Consider the following 14,175-nt stretch of genomic DNA (forward strand, 5'->3'; position numbering starts at 1 on the left):
GTGCGATATAACGTCAACGTATATACCACAGTCGATGAGCAAATATTACGTCGATAAACATTTCTACTTCTTAAAGGATCCGCTATATTCTTCAACCGGACTTCCACCGTAGGCATCAAACTACTCTCGTGGATTTATACTACACACGCTGTGACAGCTGAGCCAGGGAAAATAGGAAGAAAAAGAAGAAAAAGGAAAAAAAAAAAAGAGGCAACAAAGGGTAATTTTCCAACTATGTATACATCACCGTTCGATCCTCGTTATAATCTTTTCTTTTCTTTTTTTCTCGTCTTTTTGTCATTTGGTTTAAATAGCCTAGAATACTTCTTAACGAACTGATCTATCCGGTGTCTATGCGAATAAGTTCGACTATCGTCCAATCAGATCAGGATCTTTGTGTATAGAATATTTCGAGCTATCTAAGAGATAAGAGATAGCCGAAAAGGAGAGCTCATTTGCGAGAGAACTCGAAGAAGGACATAGAAGAGGAGCAAAAAAAAAGGACGAGGATTTCTTGAAACTAGGAAGTTCTCTGGACCGGTATCAAGTGTCTGTGTGTATGTCTGTCTATATGTGCGTGCGTGCGCGCACGTAAAAGCCTAGGCCCCTACAAGATAGAGCCTTGTGGAGGACCGGTCGACGTTGACTCGGTCTCTAAAAATAGATGGCTAGAGTATCGTGAAAAGTCACTGTTTTTTACGATAATTACCGCGTCAGTTAGTGCAATAGGTTCTTTCATAAGTATGTATCTACGTTCGTAGGAGTCGCGCGTGCCCTCTCATCTCGGATGAGCAGCACCTTCTTTCACGATTTTACACAATGCCGTCAATGTCTTTTAGATCTCAAGGTCAACAGAGGTTTCTCTTACGACATTGACTTTTCCAAGCTCATAACGAGTAGAATTTTTCTATCGATCAAAGGACCTCGGAGAAAAAAGAAAGAAAGAAAAAAAAGAGAAAGAAAAAACTGTTGATCGTCTAACTAGCTGCTTTTGTGGCTTTTCGACGAGAAGGGCCTTAGGCCGGAAATTTCTCTCTCTCTCTCTTGCTTGCCGATTCAAATAAGTCAACTTGCCTTTTATTCTCATCTAAGGGATATTCTTTATGACCGTGGACCTCCCTTTCTCTCCTATAAACGCACATATACGCGCGAGATATGTTATAAGACGTAAGCAGGCAGCGTGCTTGTGTACCAGAGAGGAGGGTGGTGGGGTCGAGAGAAACGAAGGGTTACAAGCGACTCTCCGTGTTCGGGGCCTTACTTATTGGATGGTTTACACGCCGCGGCCTGGCTTACTCCGCGAATCGAATTCATTCTCCTTCTTCTATGACTACGAGGAATAATTTGAAGAGGAAAGGAGAGAAAGAGAGAGAGAGAGAGAGAGAGAAAGAATCTCCTATCGATTTCATTGGTAAATTTGTCCTTGTCATGGAAAGGTTCTCTCTCTCTCTCTCTCTCTCTCTCTCTCTCTCTCTCTCTCTCTCTCTCTCTCTCTCTCTCTCTCTCTCTCTCTCTCTCTCAGGTAAAGGATCTAGTACAAGCCCGTTGTAATACTGGAGTAACATTTAATAATATGCAAGCAAAGTTTATTTCCTAGATTCGGTTATTGTGCTTTTGTGTCGAAATATAGGACCCGGGATCAACCGTAGACACCGAGTAGTTTGCATAAAAATACCCCGGGTGATTGAGTACTTTAGAAAATTTAACCGCTATAGATTAGACCCTGCGAAGGAAACAATATGTCGTCGCGAACGATATTTCTCGAAGAATCGCGACGAGAAAGGGCGGCCCGATGTTTGTTAGCAGAAGCAAAAAAATAGCGAGAGGACTTCCTAACTGAATTGCAAATTGGAACGGTTTTGGTATATCACGACAATGATTCTCGGTAATAGAAGAAGATATCGAAGATAGCATCGCCCTTTTCGATTTTTTTTCCTTTTCTTTTATTTATCTTTCTTTTTTAAGGGACGATTTCCCTCCTTGTTTTTTCCTCTTTTTTTCTTTCTTTCTTTTTGGTTTCGCCTCTCGCGAAGAGGTCCGAAGAACGAAAGGAGATAAGGAGATGTTCTCGAGAAAGACGTTCCTCCCCGCGGTGAGATTCAACCTTTCTGATGATTATCGCACTATATAGGAAATTGAAAGGGTGTCTACGGAGGTGTCTAGGCGTGCCACTCTCCGCGAGCTCGCTTTTCTCCGCAGGGTGGCACTCGACTTATGGGTTCTTAAGGGCCCACTCGGACACCCACACGAACAACGGAAGATAGAAAGGAGAGAGAGAGAGAGAGAAAGAGATGGTGCTCAACGATAGCCCACCTCGGATAATAGCTTCTATACCAGGCATACCTTCTACGAGCCGCAGAAGAGGTTCCACCTTTACTCTCTGGAAAGGGCCGCAGCCGCCGCGCGTTATCCCTTTCGATCGCTATATCGATTCGTATATGCCTCTGCCCCCTTCTCCATCCTTCCATCTTTCTTTTCTTTTTCCTTTTTCTTACCCATCTCTCTCTCTCTCGCGCGCGCGCGCGCGCTCGTAAAAATTCAAGATATATCACGTATGTGTAATGTTGGACATCGCGAAATTTGTACGATACAAATCAAGTTTGGCCGACATTAGCTTGACTCGTTCCAGAAATCTTATCTGACAGAGTGCACCGTTATTAGCGCACTTTGTCGAGGCACGTTCTCTCTCATTCCCGGGTTAGAAACGCGAACCTGGACCAAGTTGCGGACCGTGCTCAACGATCCGAAACGCGACACACCGATCGAGTCACCGTTGTTCCTCTTTATTATTATCCACGTCGATATTATCGGCTTAAGTACGGTGTCCCCATAAACTATATCTAAATATATATACATACCCCGTACAGGGGTGCGGGAGATAGTTATGTAGGAGAGACATCTAATCGTGATAACCATTCGAGCTTTTAAACGCACTGTGGTTGTAAATTTTCTCTTCTCGTACGAGTTAATGTCGATATATTTGCGATATAGAAGAGAGAGAAGCTTTATCGTAGTTGTCGCGCACGTACTTCTTCCAAACTTTTTCTTAAGCACGTGTGGATAATCGTTTACTGGAGGAAGGAATGGGAAGAGAAAAGTGGTGAGAAACCTCTCGATTTCCTTCCTCTTCGAGAAAGTTCACGCGAATCTAGTCGGCAACTTTGAAGAAAAGCAAACTCGTTTCCTCCTCCCTTACCCTTTCTCTCTCTCTTTCAAGAAGCAACTAACTCGAATTCGACGGCCAGTATAAGTGTCGCGAGTAAGAAGTTATCGTCTTCTTCTTTTTCTTTTTCTCCTCCGTCGTTTTCTCCCTTTTTCCGTTTGCCCTGCCAGCAGCTGCTCTCCGCTCCTCCTCTCTAGAAATAAGAAGAGGAGGATGTTGTGGAATAAAAAAGTGTCCGGTTTGGCAACGCCGTGGTCCATTCACCGTTAACCCTCGAGATAGATTTGCGAGTTAGAGACTTCGACGAGAGAAGAAGGAGGAGGCGGAGGAGGAGGAGGTGGAAGAAGAGGCAAAACTTGTTATTCCCTAAAACCGATGTCCCTGAACGAACACGAGCGCTGTACGATGATACCTCTACGTTTCTTCTTCTACATCTACCTCTCTCTCTCTCTCTCTCTCTCTCTCTCTCGATACGGTCAGCCGTATCGACTACGTTCGGTTACCAAACTGGACATAAATTAATCCCGTCAAATGTCCTCATTCGTTAGCCAGGCCACAGTCCCGACGAGTCCCCTTGGTCTTCTCCTCGGAGACCGCTAAGCAAGGTTAATCTTAAATTATAGGTATGAGAGGCTTGCGTAAGCCTGCTCGCTTGCTTTGACCATTTGCTTGCTTGCTTGCTTGCTAGCTTGCTTGTTTACTTGGCTCAGGTACCTGAGTTCGTGCACCTGAATCTATTCATCGATTTTCGTATATTCTCAAATCAATATGAAAGATTTGTTGGACAACAAACAAAATATTATCGGAGGATTATCAATGGCTTATAAAATGGACAATTAGTTTTTCAAAAGAAAATTAAATGGATTAGGTTTGTATCCTTCTAAAGCTATTGTCTCCTTAGAGGATCATCCCTACCCTATTTATCCTTTAAGGTCGTAGGCGTGAAAATTCCAAGAGAGGACTTTCCTTTCGAGTTTCGTTGCTACGTAAAATGTGCTACCATGTGCCTTCGATACCAGATTGTATTCACGAAAGGGGAAGCAAGCGGATCGTTATTTATATATATATATATACATATACATAATATATATATATATATATATATATATATGCTCTCGAAAGGTGTTCGTTTCATTTTCATCGACCTTGACTTTAAAAACTGCACAACACCTTTATTTTTATATTTCAAGAAGGGCATATAAATCTAAATAAGTACAAACATGTACGTGTACTTATGTATATCCATGTATATATCAGAATCAAAGGAGCAGTACCGTTCGAATGATCATCAATCTCGCAATCGAAAGAATATATATACATATATACATATATATATATATATATATATATATAAATCCCATAATTTCGTCCTCTCACCGTACTTCGATCGCAGAGAGGAGACGCATTCACGATTTGCATAATGTAGCCACGGCTTCTTGCCTATACATTAAAGGAGAATTATCGGAACTGACATCGATGACCGGTTGGTAGAGTTTCTCATTCCTGAAATAATACGCGAGAAAGAGAATTTACGGGAAGTTAAGTTCAACCTCTCTCTCTCTTTCTCTCTGTCTCACTCTCTTTCTCTGTCTGTCTTTCTCTCTTTCTCGGTCTTTTTCTCCTCGGCTTCCTTGGATCGTTCTGAGCTCGAGGAAAAACCTGAAATACTATTTCGATTCGTAGGATCGTCGAAAGGAAGCGAAATATCGAGTGGCTTCGGTTCCACCACTTTCGAATTCCCCTTTTTGTATCTGGTATCTTCTTCCCTCTTAGAGCTTTTCCCTTCTCATCCTTGTGATAGCAGTTGCCGCAGTGACTGTGGTGGGTTCCGACCTATTCCGAAGAATCTCCCCGAGGTTCCACAGCTACGACTACGGGGTGTCTCGCGATTTATGCAAAATGGTACGTAACTCCCAAGGGGGCTCTCTCTCTCTCTCTCTCTCTCTCTCTCTCTCTCTCTCTCTCTCTCTCTTTCTTGATCCCTCTATCTCCAACACGTGCGCAACGTGGCATACCGGTGGTCCTCGACGCACCACTTTCAACCGACTCTACACCACCATCTTCTTTCAGCCGCTTTGCCGTACAGAAAAGCTCTGAGGAAGCTAAAGGAACTATATACACACACACACACACACACACACACACAGACACATACATAGACATATATTACATATACAGAGGCATACACCAACCTTTTTCTTAGTTCCCTTCGATGTATTGCCTTGAATTTTCCAACAGTCGAACTGTACCCAATTCTTCCTTTGAAAATAGTAAAGTAAAGCTCAATATACATTATTCTGTCAACATTGATAAAAAAGAAATAATCAAAATGAACTGATATCGTATGTGCAAAATTAATAAATCATTAGAAATTGATCAAGTGATCCTCCAAAATGATCTTAGACGGTTCTTTATTCATCCAACTTTTCTCTTTCTTTTTCTTTTTTCTCCTATAAGTATTTCGATTAATCGAATTCGTCTCGAGATATTTGTAAAGACGTCTTTAACGTGCTCGATGCCAGGAGAGAAGGAAAGTTTCATTCTCGTCGAAGGGAGTCGGAATAAATAGGCACTTACAAAGGCGGATGATCGAGGGACCGTGGATCATTTAATTTAATTACCTCGTGAGGGTTAATAGAAGAGATAAAGGTGGCCAGCACTCGTGCTACTGGATATTATTATACACCATGGCCGAGAGGCGCCGTTCTACGGGAAGGCCCCCCCTCAAAAATAAATCGTCCCTTTTTCTCTCTCTCTCTCTCTCTCTCTCTCACTCCTATGACAATGAGGGACTTTTCGCTACCTCGCCCTTTTCAACTTTTTTATCGTCGACGACGATAAAAAAAGAAACCTCGCGTGCGTTACTTAATTTCTCTGACGGTGTAAGGGCCGGGGGTATCATTAAAATCAGAGCGTGTAATTCGCCTACGATTAATACACGCGACCGAAATTATCTACGATTTGCGAAGGAATAAATGAATGATTTCCATGATTGGGAGAGACAATGGCGATGGTGATGGTGGTGAATCGAACAATAGAGATCAAAAAGATGTCTCTCTCTCTCTCTCTCTCTCTGTTTTTCTTAGCTAAAAGAAGGACAGAAAGAGAGAAAGAGAAAGAGAGGCGAGGGTAGGGAGAGGGAGAACAAAGCGTGTCACCCGCCTCAGGTTTCGAGAACGATTTAATTTCATAAACCGCAACTGTTGCCTCTATTTGGTCGGCAAGGGAGCGCCGCTAACAGTTATGATCCGGTGTTTTGTCCCTTCTCTTTCTCTCTCTCTCTCTCTCTATCTGTTCTAAAATCAAGTTACTCCTCCGTCAACTTTCTTGCTCATCTTAAAGAAACGAAATTGCAAATGGAAGCGAGTGACATACTTTTTGAAATTCATCATCGCTTCGCTTCGCGAAAGACAATCAGTCAGTCAGTCAGTCAGTCAGTCAGTCAGCCAGCCAGCCAGCCAGCCAGCCAGCCAGCCAACCAGCCAGGTAGACAAGCAAACAGGCACAAGCAGCAAGCAGGCAGGTCCAAGGTGGATCATTCGAATGGGCATCCATATCAAGGATGTTGAGATAAAGCAAAAGGACAAAGAAAGAAAGAAAGAAAGAAAGAAGAAATAGAGAAGGAAAGAGAGAGCGAGAGAGAGAGAGAGAGAAAAGATGGCTCGAGTCGCGGATGTCTCCGGCATTGTATGCAGATGAAGAAGGCAGGGCGACAATGACTCGGGCCTCGTCTGGAACGGGACGCTTGGAGGAGGATACAGAGGAGGTAAGGGAGGAGGGCCGTCTCGTACCGAAAGAAAGCCATCCGGGACACACCATCCGGCACACGAAGGGGTCCCTCCTTTGGCTCGTGCTCGACACCACTACTTCCTTTCTCCTCCTCCTCCTTCTCCTCCTCCTCCTCTTCTTCCTCCTTCTCTTTCTCTTTCTTCTTCTCCTTTTCTTTCCACATACAGACACGCTTATGTACTACGCATCCATACATTAACATGTCATCATCGCGTAGAGAACGAGCTGATCGAGCACGAATCGTTTTCTCTCTCTCTCTCTCTCTCTCTTTCTCTCTCTTCTGCGTCGTCATCGACTATCTCTTTTCTTATTCTTTTTCTTTTCGAAACGACAAAGACAACTACAACTATGGCTTTCCTCGATCTGCTCGTGGGCGTTTTCGTTTGTTCTCCTGAAGGAAATCGAACGAGTCAAAGAGAGAGAGAGAGAGAGAGAGAGAGAGAGAGAGAGAGAGAAAGAAAGAGATCAAGGTGTCTATTCCTTTATTCTCGTTAGGGCGTGGACGAGATCGAAAGTAAAGAAGAGGAATCGGAATAAGATAGTCCCCAACGACGAAATCAAAGGAATAAGTAGGACTAGCACGGTAAATGAAAGTTTGAGAAAATGGCGAAAAGAGGGTTGCGTCAGGTGAGTAGGTGGGTTGGTTGGGTGGGGGAGGAGTTGGTAGAAGACAGAAGGGCCATTCGTGCCGGTCGATATGACTCCAGGGGTTGTTTGGCGAATACACGTACGCGTACACAGGTATATACGTAGACGTTGTCGACGGTGGCGGTGGCGGCGGTGGCGGTGGCGGCGGTGGAGGCGGCGGCGCCGGCTCGGCACCGACGTGCGCCGAGTGAACGAGCAAAAGGGAGAGAAAGAAGAGAGAAATAGAAAGAGAACGCGAATCGAGCACCAACGGCGTTGGTGTGTTGTAGGAAGAGGAGAAAGGAGGATTGGTAAACCGGTCACGTAGTGCTCGGCGATGAATGGACCCGCCGAGTCGAGCCCGGAGCCGGGAATTGGCTACTGGGCATACCACGACCACCTACCCCACTGCGTCAGCTTTAACCACCCCACGGCCGCGTAAAATTACGAAGAGGTGCTCAAACTCGAACGTACGCACCGGCGTTGTTACAGGCTCAAGGTCCCCCTTCTTGATTCCTCCTCTTTTTCTTTTCTTTTCCTCTCTCCCTTTCTCTCTTCTTTCCAACTGATATTAAACTAACACTTTATATATATATATATATATATATATATATATAGTGTAACTTTATATATATATATATACATACACATGTACATATAGTTCAGATATATCATCTGAGATAAAGCGTTAGGAAAAGTAAATCTTTTTCTAGGAGCAGTGGTTCTCATAAGTACATTTTTTTCAAAGAGGGAATTTAAATCAGCGATATAGGTGTACCGTAGGTCTCGTAAAACCAAGATGACGAAGAGGGAGGATTTATAGCGTGCTAGATCGAAAGCCGAAAGATTACCGGCCGTGATATTCGTAATCAGGATTCCATTTGCGAAATCCTCATGGGTACATCACTTTCTCGATGTACCGGACACGAGACGAGATCGAAACCTATCCACACCCCCTCTCTGATACCCCCCTTACGCAATCTAAAGCGAGTGTCTCTGATCTGCCATAAAGTCATTTCATAACGCATCCCCGAGGGTTAAATACTCGGTATTCCCCATAATCTCTCCCCCGTTCGTCCTTTTAAACCCTTCTTGTCTTCGTTAAAGGATACTGCAGTGATCTTTTATTCTTTTAGTTTTTTTATTTTATTTATTTATTTGTCTTTTTTTTTTTTTTTTTTTTTTTTTTTTTTTTTTTTTTTTCTTTTAAATAGAACGCGAAGAAAATGGAAGTACAATGGCTCGTACTAGGCTGCATCTATAGCTCGTGAAATGAAGAAAAGATGTTGGTGACACTTGCAACGGAATTAAAAAATAAAAGCATCCTATAAATCAAAAGGTGGGGTAAGGAACAATGTCGGGGGTAGAGAACAAACCCTTTCGTTAATTGCACATCGCAGATGCCGACTGTTGCAGATTCTTTTTACGATCCTCTCTCTCTCTCCTTCTCCCACGTTGGACGAAACGAGTATAAGAAGAGAAAAAAGAAACAAAAAAAAAAGAAAAGAAAGGAAAAAAAAAAGATTCTTTCGACTTGGTCGTCCCTAGGAAAAAGTTTGCACCATGAACTAAACGAAAACAACGTTAAAACGATTACGAGAGACACCCTCGTAATCGTAACACGATTCGTTGGTTCTAATAAAGATTTCATCTTCAATGAAATTGGCCCGGTTAAAAGGAGCGAACTATGTAAGAGTATTCGAAAAAAAAAAAAAAAAAAAAAAAAAAAAATAAAAAAGAAAACAGACAAAGGATACGAAAAAATGAGGATTCGGATGAGGCACTGAGCGTGACCGATTATACATAAAATAATATATTTATTATAATACCCCACTTCGCTACAGCGATTAACATTGATTTAACACAATTTATACCGTAATTCTATGTAATAATGTATTTCCACACACTGACAGGATGCCTGGCTGCGACAGGATTCTGGAACGATTGCTCGCAGAAGGACTATACGAGATGACTCTTTCTCTCTCTCTTTCTCTCTCCCTCTCTCTCTCTCTCTCTCTGTCACTTTCTTTCTTTCCTTTCTTTCGTTCTTTCTTTTCCTCTTTCTTTTTCTCTCTCTTTCTTTTTCTCTTTCTCCCTCTATCTCTCTCTTTCTTTCTCTCTCTCTCTCTCTCTCTCTTTCTCTCTCTTTCTCTCTCTCTCTCTTTCTTTCTCTTTCTCTTTCTCTTTCTCTCTTTCTTTCTCTCTCTCTCTCTCTCTCTTTCTCTCTCTCTCTCTTTCTCTCTGTAAGCTGCAACAAAAACGTAAACAACTGGATTAAGATCTGATATTTTCATCTGACTAAAAGATATCTACCTTTTGAATTAATATGAATTAAATATACTTAATATACTTAACATTTTAATAAATTAATGCTAAAGATTAAGTTCGCTGAGATTAACGAATGAAAGAGAATGTCAGTAGTGTCGACTCGAAAGATATCGAGGAGTATATTTCAAAGCGTAAAATCGAGAGAAGAAGGTGGTGGGGGTTAGAATGAGGGAGGAAGGGAGGATTAAAAGAGAGATTATTAATTGGCTACACGATAAAACAGTGTTAGTCCTCGTCCTGTATACTTGGAAGAGACCCCCTCTGGTTTCTTTCGAAGATATGGGACCACGCGAGTTCTTCCTTACGAGTTCTCTCTTCGCGTACGTGTGTTCGTGCATAACACAGGAGGACCTCTCTCTCCCCCTTCCCACTCTCTCTCTCTCTCTCTCTCTCTCTCTCATGGAACTTGGCCCTCTTATCATGCACTATTATCGTTTCGTACAATCCATCGTAATTGTCAGCACTGAATTCAAAACCGAGTTACAATTATTCGAGTATCTCTCTCTCTTTTTCTTTCTCTCATTATCTTCATCGATAAGTATTCAAAAAGAAAATCGAAGATCGATAAAGTGGATAATGAAGGTGAAAGAGTAGAATGACGATCGGAGGAGAGTAGAGGAGAAGAAGTAGAGGATTACTTTCCTCTCCCTCCTCTGTCCTCTTCGTTACTACACACTTGTTGTTCCTCTCACGAGACACGAAGCACGCGCATCGAATGCTACGGTGTGTCGTGCGAAACGTTTCGTCCTTTTTTCCTCGATGCGTGCATGTCGCTCGTTCTTGGTGTCTTGCCGTTGTTGTTGTTGTTGTTGTTGCTGTTGTCGTTGTTGTTGTTGTCGCTTATCCTCCCATGGTCGGAGAGAGATAGAAAGAGAGAGAGAGAGAGAGAGAGAGAGAGAGAGAACGAACGAACGAAGGAACGAACGAGCGTACGCGAGTATGAGCGCCTATAGACCATAAGGGCTAACAAGGCGATTACTCATGCCTCCCATAAGAAGAAGTTACAAGCGGGTTCGAAGGTTTATTGCGGCAAATGGCGAAATTTGTACCTCGCTAACGATCGACGCTCTTTTTTTCAGCCCTCCCCGAACATCTCCGTCTCTCGCTCTCGATATCTCTCGACGTCCTTCTTACCACAAATCCGACGACGTTACCTACAAAGAGCAGAAGGAGGATGAGGAAGGAGGAGAAGGAGGAGGAGGAGGAGGAGGAGGAGGAGGAGAATTTTTGAAGGCAGCCGGTCGGTCTCAACTCGTCGTATTCGTGCGGTGAAAGAGATCTCGGACGCTGGTGGAATCGACGGCAAGAAACTGCAATTTTCTAAAGTACGGCCTTAGCTACGGGGTCCGTCTTTATCCCGGGGTCAAATTCGCACCGACCACCCCCTTCACCTTCGATTCTTCCACCAAGGGAAGAAGGAACCGGCCACGAACCGGCCACCAACCGGCCACGAACCGTTCCGCTATAGGCATCCGCTACCTCCGGTAAACTCTAATTAGATTTTAAGTGAGAAATTGAGCCCGCCGGCAATTTTAAGGAAGCCGAATGCACCGGCCCGATTAATATCATTATATTCGTTGCTCGATCGTTACCTGGAGAGAGGGGGCGGGGGGCTGGGGAATCTCTTCGTTCGAAAGATAGTACGGGGTTCAAGATTTCTTTCCTTTTTTTTTCTCTCTTTTCTTTTTTTTCTCTTTCTCTTCTTCTCGATCAAAGATCGCGTTAATCAAAGTCTAAGATCGTACGAAAAAAATCCCCTCCGTAAAGAATTTCAAACTCCGCGGGGTGTATTCGAACGACAAATAGTTCTTTCGATTATAATTGTCACATTTTAAATAATCATTATTATTAATTAATATCATTTAGTTCTCCTTTTCTTGTTTTTTTTTTTTTTTTTTTTTTTTTTTCTTTTTTTATTTACGCACATTTCTATTGTGTGCGCGCGCGCGTTTTTTCTTTCTCCTTCTTTTTCTTCCTCTACTTTTTTTTAACCGCTCAATTTATTCCACCGATAAAGATTATATATATTTTCTCTCTCTTTCTCTCTCTCTCTCTCTCTCTCTCTCTCTCTCTCTCTATCTTTCTCTGGAAGCTTTAACGACCATTTAATATCGTGCTAATGACGGTTCTCTTGGATAGTAGATAATGATTTCGATCGTCTCGCTTGCTCCAACGAGAGAAATATCATCGACGTTTTATAATCCAAACGGAGACTCGCCGCCTCTATAGCTCGGTTCTCGAATCGATTATATCGAAAGATCCAGCGCGGATTTATTTATGTAAAAATATTCCGCGCTTACCCATAATGGTAATATCAATGCGGACATTTAAATCAATTATTTTATAAGATTATCATTTCCATCATAACGGAACAAAATCGGCTATCAATATAATACGTTTAAATGGCGCCTAGACGTTTAACGCCGATATTTAATCTTTAAAATCTCGGACACGCGTTGTAAATATTGTATAGAAAAAAAAAAGAAAAAAGAAAAAAGAAAAAAGAAAAAAAAAGGAAATAAAAAAATAAAAAAACCCAAAGAAGGAAAAAGAAAAGAAAAAAAGGATCAGCAAACCTCGGGAAAAAGTTTCGAGTTTATCTGTGGAGTAAACGAATTGTTGAAGGGGAAGGAAGGGGAATTAATAAGGGCGAAGTGGGGGCAGGTAAATCGAACCGGCATAGATCCGGATGGACTAAGGGTGTCGAAGGGAAGAGAAGAGCAACTTACCCTTCAACCGTGACGCGATCATCCTGCCATTCATCAGTAGTAGCTGACTTTTACAAACGTCGTGACGCGGCGTAGCTAATGGTACCTTTTAAATGCCGGACAACGGGCGATAATTCTAACGTTTCACTTCTGAAGTTCTCTCCCTATCTCTCATACGAATCCTCGGAATCTCTTATGGTCGTTACGCGTCACCTGTCGTCGCATTCGTAGAACGGACACGCGACGTTTACGTGAAAGAATGATCTACGGTCTCTCTCTCTCTCTCTCTCTCTCTCTCTCTCTTTGTCTTTTCAATTGGAAAAAAAAAACAAAAAAAAAAAAAAAAACAAAAAAAAGAAACGTAAATGAATGTGAATAAAGAAATTTTTCAATGAACGTCCTTCCATTTTTTTCTTCCCTTCCTTCAATTTCCCCCTTGCAAACTGTCGTACTTTGAAAACATAGGGAAGATTTACAGGAAGGTGGAAGGAAAAAGAGTGAAAACGAGCGTATCAAGAAGTTCGTTCTTTAAAGGAGGGTCTTTAGAGATGGAAGAAAAAAGGATAGAAAGAAAAAAAAAAAAGAAATGAGAGCAGGGGAGTTGCCACTTTGTTGTTCTAATTAATGACCGAATTCATCATCGGGACGTCGGCACAATGAGCTAAGAAATAGTAGCCGTTCTCTTCTCCCTTTGCGGTTAAGCTTATGGACAACCCTTTTTCTCTCTCTCTCTCTCTCTCTCTCTCTCTCTCTCTCTCTCTCTCTCTGTCTCGTAGGCGCACGCGCTTACTCGAACGACACCTTTTTCACGCAGGCTGTCTTAAGAAGACAAAACCGTGACGGTTGGCTGTCCGGTCGTGGACCGAGCAAAGCAAAGCAAAGCAGAACAGAGCAGAGCAAAGCAGAGGAGATCAGAACAGAGCAGAGAAGAGTAGAGCAGGAAAGAGAGAGAGAGAGAGAGAGAGAGAGAAGAGGAGAGAAGAGAAAAGAGAGAGGTATCTTCCGCACCAGTGGCAACGGTCATCCTGGACCGTTTGAGGAGGCTGAACCCGATTCCGAAACTGGATTTCGAGCGTGCCACTCGTCGTCGTGGCACGTAGTGGTATGAAAGAAGAGTGGAAAGAAGAAGAATTTAACGGAATCGAAAAGGGCGAATTGTTTCGCCATAAAGTTTCACGATACTTTCGGGTAAAAAGGGCCGATATATTACGTGTATGAAAAGAAGAAAAAAAGAAAGAAATTAAATAAATAATAGTTCAAGATTTTTACCTTCGATGATGCGAATTTACGATTCGAGAATAGTAATCGAACGTGTTCGAATAACATATCGATGTCACGAGATTCTCTTGGTATCAAGTCATCATCAACAACGGAGGCATGAGAGCTCTCGTGTTCGTTCCTTCGATGATAAATGATACGATGAAACGTAGCGGTAAGCGCCGGGGAATTGGCTTTTCGATGCGGCGTGAAAGTTTCTCCCTGCTGGGGTGAGCACCAGACACGCCGGAGGGACGTGGAAGATGAAGAGGAGGAAGAAGAGAAGAAGAAGGAGGATAAGAA

The 14,175-nt window shown here is 42.7% G+C and overlaps 1 long non-coding RNA gene across 2 annotated transcripts in view; it reads left to right on the forward strand.

The window, feature by feature from the left end:
• LOC124957280 overlaps positions 1-12,943 on the forward strand; it is a 35,532-nt gene extending 22,589 nt beyond the window's left edge. For both annotated transcript variants that reach the window (XR_007103481.1, XR_007103480.1), the window contains exons 2-3: positions 77-220; positions 10,987-12,943. This is a non-coding gene — a long non-coding RNA (uncharacterized LOC124957280). The remainder of the gene's footprint in view (positions 1-76; positions 221-10,986) is intronic.
• The last annotated feature ends 1,232 nt before the right edge of the window (positions 12,944-14,175 follow it).

Source organism: Vespa velutina, chromosome 25 (genome assembly GCF_912470025.1).
Source record: "Vespa velutina chromosome 25, iVesVel2.1, whole genome shotgun sequence".
NCBI lineage: Eukaryota > Metazoa > Arthropoda > Insecta > Hymenoptera > Vespidae > Vespa > Vespa velutina.